The sequence below is a fragment of the Haemaphysalis longicornis genome, unplaced genomic scaffold (genome assembly GCF_048455015.1).
Source record: "Haemaphysalis longicornis isolate Haplotype H1 unplaced genomic scaffold, Haemaphysalis longicornis Haplotype H1 scaffold_4, whole genome shotgun sequence".
Lineage (NCBI taxonomy): Eukaryota > Metazoa > Arthropoda > Arachnida > Ixodida > Ixodidae > Haemaphysalis > Haemaphysalis longicornis.
The window spans coordinates 81695699-81703370 of NW_027526361.1; the positions used below are offsets into that span (position 1 = coordinate 81695699).

Below are 7672 nucleotides of genomic sequence, written 5' to 3' on the forward strand. Positions count from 1 at the left end.
GAAGCTACAAAAACGCGAAAGGAATGCCGAAAATTTAACGCCCAGCAGCGACCTCGGGGACGCTCTCTGCCATCCTTCAAAACTGAGCTGTTTGCACAAAGCGGCCCATCTGTTTTACCGCGCGGTCTCACCTGGGCGGTTGAAAAGCTCCGAGCTCGTAACGGAACCTTTTTTGAGAGCCGGCTTGACGAATGACACCGTCTTGCACTGACGCGTGGCTCGCCCGAAAAGCCCCGCCTGACACGCGAAAGCAAGGCTTCGAATGGCATTTCCCGTGCGGCTCGGACACGCGTTCCCCATTTTGTTTGCTTCCAAGGCCTTATCGCTCAGCGCCCATGAGGAACAACGGCAGTGTTCGACAGCCGTGAAGCTCCGATGCGCCGTTTCCTGACGAGCGTGAAATCCGTGTCGTTTCGGCCGCACTTGGCGCTCGTGACCTGGCGAGCAGCGCTGGCGGAGACCGCTCGTTCAGGGACGTCTCCTCCGAACCAGTGCCTGCCTCCAGCGCTCCTCGTGCTCTTCTGCTCGACAGCTGTTTGATGCATCGGCCTCGACAAATAGCACTCGCCGTTGGCACCATAAATGCGGACACTTTCGGGGAAGGGCGCATTCGGTGCGACGGACAGGTCTGGCCGTGCAGCTTTGCATATTTGCAACCGCAGCTGCCGCGGCGCGCGACCGGTTCTGTCGAAACGGAACAGTTTGTTGATGTGCAAGGAAGGATATTCAAGTCTGTTTCTGGAACAGGGTGAGGTTAGTGTTGATTGCCTTGGGCTAATTGTTCCCAGTGCCTATTACTTTTGACAATATAGTGGAAAGGCAAACCGTCGTCTTTCAAGGAAATAGAAACAAGTTACAAAACCCCTTGGAAGAAGGAGCACGCGCACGCCACACAACTTTCATGACTTAAGTAGAAATATCTGTACTTCCCTTCTGTAACGTGGCTCGGCTCCCAGACTTCATAAAAATAGCATTACATAAAAATGTACGCGTTAGTGCCATATGATGTGGGAGTGGTCGTTACAGCGCTACAACGCTGTGTTACCGTTCAACCGAAGTGACCCTTACAAAAATGGATTTTGAGTTTCAATTCTTTTCCTGTTGAGTTTTAATTGAATCAACAGAAACTTAATTCAAACTCAATTGGCTATTGAGATGTGTCAGTAGAAACTCAAAAGGATTTGTATTGAGAAAACGCAATACAAAAGCAATTGACACCAGTCTATTGAAACTCTTTGGAGAACCAATTGACAAAACTCATCAGGCTGAAACATACACTTTGAAGGGCTATTTTTTTCAGCGCTGCCCACTGTGTCTGCTGAATTAAGACTACTAGGTAACTTTTATGTTTTTTTATTATACATTGACATTTCTATTGAGTGCAGTCAATAAAAAGTCAACAAGGTTTCAATGGACAAAACTCAACAGAATATCAAATGACTTCGTTTAATTGAAACTCAATAGAGTTTCTACTGACAAAAATCAAGTAAAATTGAGAGTCGAGCTAGTTGGTGCTACGTTGTTTAAATATATACCAGTGTCCTTCTTTTCTGTCCATGTTTTATGGTTCGAGCTTAATTTTCAAAGCTGATAAAACTCCTTAGGCCAGTAGCCTTTACCAGCAGCATATTCGATTGATTGATTGATTGTAGGGTTTAACGCGCCGACGCAACGCAGACGATGAGGCGCGCCGTAGTGGAGGGCTCCGGATTAATTTTGACCACCTGGGGATCTTTAACGTGCGCCGAAATCTCGCACACACGGGCGTTTTTGCTTTTCGCCTCCATCAGAAAAGCGGCCGCCGCGGCCGGGAATAGAACCCGCGACCTCGTGCTCAGCAGCGCAACGCCTGGCAGCATCTTCGCCCAAATAATAATTATACCTGCTAAGTGGGGAAATCAATTATATTGGACAATTTTTGACTGCATTTCCTCAAATACTGCCGCAACATGCTTTGCACAAAACAATGGAAATAAACATTGACAAAACTCTAGTGACTCATCTCTTCTGGCACGTGACTCCCGCGGAATCGTTTCCTTGCTATAGCAGCGCATTTTCTTCTTTATACCTTAGCACGCATTGACATAATGAGTGAGCAATCTCCACTACTGCTGCTAAGCTTCCGCTTTAGCGGCAGTGGACATATTCGAAGTCAGTCTTCCGGGAAAGTTGGAGCGGAATCATGAAGCCTGCATATCTCGCCGGGAAAAAACGGAAAGGCGGGGGGGGGGGGGGGGGGGGGGGGGGAGGCTACACATCTCGGGTCCCAGTTCTGGGGACAAAAAAAAGTCGTCACTCCCCCTACCTCTTTTCACACATACAATGCTGTGATACCTTGTGTTCCGGGAAGGTAGGTGGGGAGGAGGTACATTTAAAACGCGATTCAATCTGCTACATCTACAAAAGGCATATGTGACATCGCATCCCAGTGCGATGATTCAGTGTTTTTCTGTGGAGGCACGATACTTACAGCGCTGTTTTGCGGAAATGAATACTTATCTCACAAACCCAAACGCACAAGAATATTCCAGTGACGAAATTGTGCCTATAAATACTCAGAAAAAAAACAGCAAAACTTTGGTGTAAATCCCTAAACTTCGAAAAAAGAACAATTAAATTTTTGTACACAGCGAACTTTTAAAACAAGCGAACGCAGGCTTGGCCTCATCGTCGTTCACTCGTGAACTTCATTACTCCAGTTATCACTCGCGCACCCCGCCGTGGTCTGAGCCCAAGGACGCGAGTTCTATTCCCCGTCATACATAACTTTCCTTGAGGATACCGTGAACTGTCTATGATAACAACAGTAGAACAGCAATGTGGAATGCAGAGAATTCCACAAGGAGCAAACGCGCATCTACGCTCTATTAAAACAGGTGAAAACAGTTCTTTCACTGCAAAAGAACTCCGTACGCCAGTCCAAGGCGCCGCCGCTCACACGAACTGAACGAACGAACAAACGAAGAAAACAATGAAGAAAGACAAACTGAAGCGCTGATTAACAACTCATCTTTACTGCACAGGGTCACAAAAAGAAAGAACGAGCCTGACACTGCTTCACGCCACTACAAAGAAAAAAAAAAGAGAAACCGAACAAATTAGTGGGCTGGCGTGCCGCTTGTTACACTCCGAACCGCTCTCTCGCTAACGATGTCAACACGTCCGCGGACTACGTTTCTCAAACACAAGCGCCTAGCAAATATCTTGCGCCCGCAAGCAGATCAAGAACTCTGAAGCTGTTTTCAAAGATTGGACTTTCCAGAATTCTTCCGTCCTCTCTCCTGCTGCAGTTCGCCGAAGCGGGCGCCCGGACACAAAAGACGTGCCATCCACCTCCACACCCGGCGATAACCAGTTCTTTTGGTTCCTCTGGCACCCTCCCACGCTAAGCTGAAGTGACCGCGCTGTCACGAATGTCTAGTACGCGGCGTTGCCACTGCCGCTAGTGGCGCTGACAGCCAACATTGCGACCTCGGCGGAGTTCGGTTATCTGCAATATAATATTATTACTGCTGCTAGAGGGGTTGGTAATAATTCTATAAAAGATTATTGTAAATATTAACATAGGACTCACAAGCCGCCGTAGGTTTTTTTGATATCTCGTGTCAATGTTTTCACGCTCAGTTTTCACAAGAATGCGTAGCTGTGGCATAGCCATCGCAAACCGACTTGAAACCAAGCCAATGTCGCTTGGTCGCAATCCCGGATGTGCGGGGTCCGGCGTGGTGCGGTCGTGCGGTCGTTCTCGCTGTTCTGTGCAAATTTATAGCTTTCCTCGTGTTGTTGGCGATTTATGTGCCGTGTGCGAATCTTTTCAACCAGCATCGAAGGTCAGACATTGCAGTGCAGCTGGCGATACATCGAATTTATTGAAGGAAAAGCCATCGTATGCGCTCTTCTACCGCCGGTGAACATCCTTTGTGTGTCGTGTTGTTGTTTGTGCGCTGTGATCGTACGGTGAAGAAGCTTGCGAAGTGAGGTGTTACCATCCCTGTTAGCCACGCTATGGAATCCGTCAATTTCACCACGCTGGGAGCCCCGCTGGGAGCGACGTTGTTATAAGGTAAGTTCATTCTTTCCGAGCGCTCCTGTGCAGTGCGCGTCAGGCTTGTCAAGGGCAAGCGAGCACGCGGCTTCGGAGCATGCTGGCGACATCTGCTGATAGCTGCTGGGTTAGAGATAGCTTGCCATTGCGCGTGCGTGGATCTCGGACAGGCCCTGGCCGGTCGTCGTTCAGCTTTGGCCTCTAAAATTTGGAGACACCACCACCCGCAACGGGTGCTTCTTTTCTTCGTGCCAGCCGTGAGCGGTGACGCCGGAGATCAGTGCGTAATTTGACGCGGTGCATTATCACCCCAGGGACTTACGTAATCGCACAACAGGTTCGACGGAAAGCCCTGCAGTGAATTCTTGTTGCGTGCTTTCCGTTTGGTGCGCTTGAAATGCAGAAGATTGGCGCTCGTTGCTTTATGCGATTACGTAACTGCCTGCGATAAACGCGTCAAACGGCGCGTCTATCTGGCCTGTCACCGCTCATGGCTGGCACTGGGGAAGACCAGTGCCCCTCGTGGGTGGTGGCGTCTGCAAATAACAGTGGCCCATGCGAAATGACGACCGGCCCGACCCTGTCCGAGATCCGCGCACGCGCAATGGCAAGCTATCTCTAACCCAGCAGTTATCAGCAGATGTCGCCAGCACGCTCCGGAGCCGTGCGCTCGCTTGCCCTAGACAAGCCTGACGCACACTGTACATTTCATCATGACAAATGTTGTGCAGACCTTCCTGAATGGCGATACTCACGACTTGGTTATTTGTCGGTATATGAACAGTGTTTTTATTCCCGCCGTCTCCAGATCGACCTAAAGGGTATGATTTCACTTCAGCCTTGCAAAAATACTGTACGTAAGTGTAACAAATTGAAGGGGGAGGCTATTGTACCGGCACACAACATTTTGACATCAATCAGTGTTTTATTGTCTTCCGCGCTGCTGTATTGCTTTCGCGTGTTCTATATTTGTATGTATCTTAAGCTAAAGATCTAACAAAACCTTTGAAGGCAATTGACGAATGAATAAAATCCCAGATGCAGTGCCGCTACAGAACGGAGCAGCAGCCATGAATAACCTAGTACGAAGTGTCATAAAAAAAGAAAGAACACCATGATGAAGATAAATAAAATGTTTGACGAACGAAGTTAACGAAAATGAAAAAAAAAAATGAAAGAGGTTCAATCGAACAAGTGCCTGTCGGATCAATAACAAACGCACGAATACTGTGCCATGCAAGCACACCTGACAGCGCTAGGCTGAGAGGCAGATCTACCAGTCACAAACAGGATAGTGTGTTCAACCAGTTAGGAGACATGGCGGTAAAATATACTTGCAAGCTAAAGTGCTGGCAGCCAGCAATATATTTGCGTATTAATTTGAATGATTGCTTGGAGAAAGAGCGTTCCCTGAGTGCAGAGCAGTGACAAATGTGGCCTAAACCGTACTTCATCCCAGCTAAAAAAATAATGCCCAAGAATATAACAAATTCATTGATTGCTTTTGGAAAATAGAGACTATGTATCCGCAGAAGGTAGGGTTTAAACCCAAAACATCTTTACACAAGTCTGATGTGTTACCTCGGCACCCTAAAGGCAAGCAGACACTTTGGCTTTAAAACCAATGCAGAAAAAAACCTGCTGCGTTAGTAGTAGTTGGAAACAGACTGCACACTGTTGTCATATATTAGTCTTTTACCACTAAGTGCCAATTCTCTCCATGTATCTCCGTGAATTTCTCATTTGCCAATTTTTGTCACAGGTGCTAGGCAGCTTGCGCTAGAACATGCACAGGCGTCAAAGTTTCAAACTGATGAATACCAGTTTTGACTTAAGCACTTGCTCGACTTGCTAGCGTAAATTGAAATTTGTCATTGCTTCTAATCACAACCTGCTGACTGCCTTTCTCGGAGCAGTTTTGAATAAGTTGGGCTGAATGTGGTGTGAGTAATAGCAAAATCACTGAATAACATTTTGGCTGAATGTGGCATCAGACGTGCCACTGACTGATGCTACACCGGCATTGCGCGAGGGCTTAGTCAATCTGTTTTGACAGATGTTCTGCCTCTAGGAATTACCCAAATGATTGGTCGGCATGGTATCACTATACTGTTTTAGTGCTGCTAGTGTATAGAAAATCTCGCCAAGCAAAGGGATACAAGCTTTTAAATTATTTCTCATTTACAGAAACTGATGTTTTTCCCCTCACCAAACAAAACTGTTTCGTGTTCTCCTTGTGTGTAAACTGGCATTAGACGGCCTTGTTATACTGGTATACCCCTCTGGCATTGTTATGATGAAGGCAAAAATGTGGATATACCCATGTCTCATATGATCCCTTTAAGCTGCTGCTTAGTGCTACTTGTTTGGTAAACGTACTGCAAGGCACACACCATACTTCAGCGTTACAAGAGTGTAAAAGACTGCGAAATTCAAGTTATGTATTTTTCCTGTCACGTTCTTTTTGCCACGTTTTTTTTTCCATCACGGTTCATGTATTTTTTTCCACTAGTCGGTAAGCACAAAGTATTATGTGCTCATCCATTCATAAAGCCATTTGCGATGATTGCCTGATGTAGTAACTTTAGATTACAGTACCATCTGATCCTAGTTTTTTTTAATCAAGGCTTGTTTTGTAAACAAGTTCATGCAAGTTGACAATTTTCTAATTTTGTTTTACGAGATTTCAAGCATTAAAATTTCAAAAAACAAAATCCACAGGTTCACAGGTATGCTTTTGCACAGGTTTGGGGTTTCTCCTGTCAGGTAGTGGCTCTACCAGTCTTTATAGGCCTATTTGGATTTCTTTTGGGCCTGAAAGATGTGGAAGACACGATTACGGACCCATGCGGGTGATTTTTCGGCTCCCTGCCGCCTTGAAACATAGTCGTTCCTGTAGATTTCAGGCGCCTTAATGCGGAAGGCATTCAACTAAAGGCATTCCACTCCCTACCAATTGTAGAATTAATTGATGCGGCTAGCTTGGCTTACGGCATTAAAATCTGAGGAAAGCTTATACATTTGTTGAACTGCTATCTCCCTGCTTTCCAAACATACAAGCCAGGTAACTTTTAAAATAGCCAGGTACTTAAACCAGCATGCTTAATGAGAAGGGATGCAATCATCATTTCGTACTTGACTGGTGCAAACAAACAAGTCTGTTTCTTGTATTTTGCAGGCTACACAGTCAAGTAGGCAAGTGGACCCTGCGAGGCTCCAGCCCTCCCGTGATGCTTTCGTGAGCAATAAAGCAAGCTTTGCCATGCAACACCTCACTATTTCGCCTGCTCATTGGACACCTTGACGACAGTTTTTAGAATGTTTTTGCAATATTGAAGCAGACTTAGTATATATTTAGTACAGTTAACTGAACTTTACTATGCAATTGTTGAAATAACTTGACAAAAAACTAACAGGAAATCAAACGGGCTGTCTTGAATATGCTCAGTAGGTTTTCATTTGACATTTCTCAACAGGAACTCAACAGGAAAATGAATAGAGAGTCAACACAGACTCAACTGGAACTCAACAGACTTTTCTCAATAGACTTTCAATTGACACGTCACAACAGGAACTCAACAGGAAAAGTGTATTGAGACTCAACAGAAAGTCAATTGAAAATCAACA

At 45.9% G+C, this 7672-nt stretch overlaps 1 long non-coding RNA gene across 1 annotated transcript; it reads left to right on the top strand.

Moving 5' to 3' along the window:
* Positions 1 to 3679: 3679 nt before the first annotated feature.
* LOC144178941 (uncharacterized) lies at positions 3680 to 7320 on the top strand. The gene is made up of 2 exons (XR_013324104.1): positions 3680 to 4063; positions 7224 to 7320. It is a non-coding gene; the product is annotated as an uncharacterized LOC144178941 (long non-coding RNA).
* The last annotated feature ends 352 nt before the right edge of the window (positions 7321 to 7672 follow it).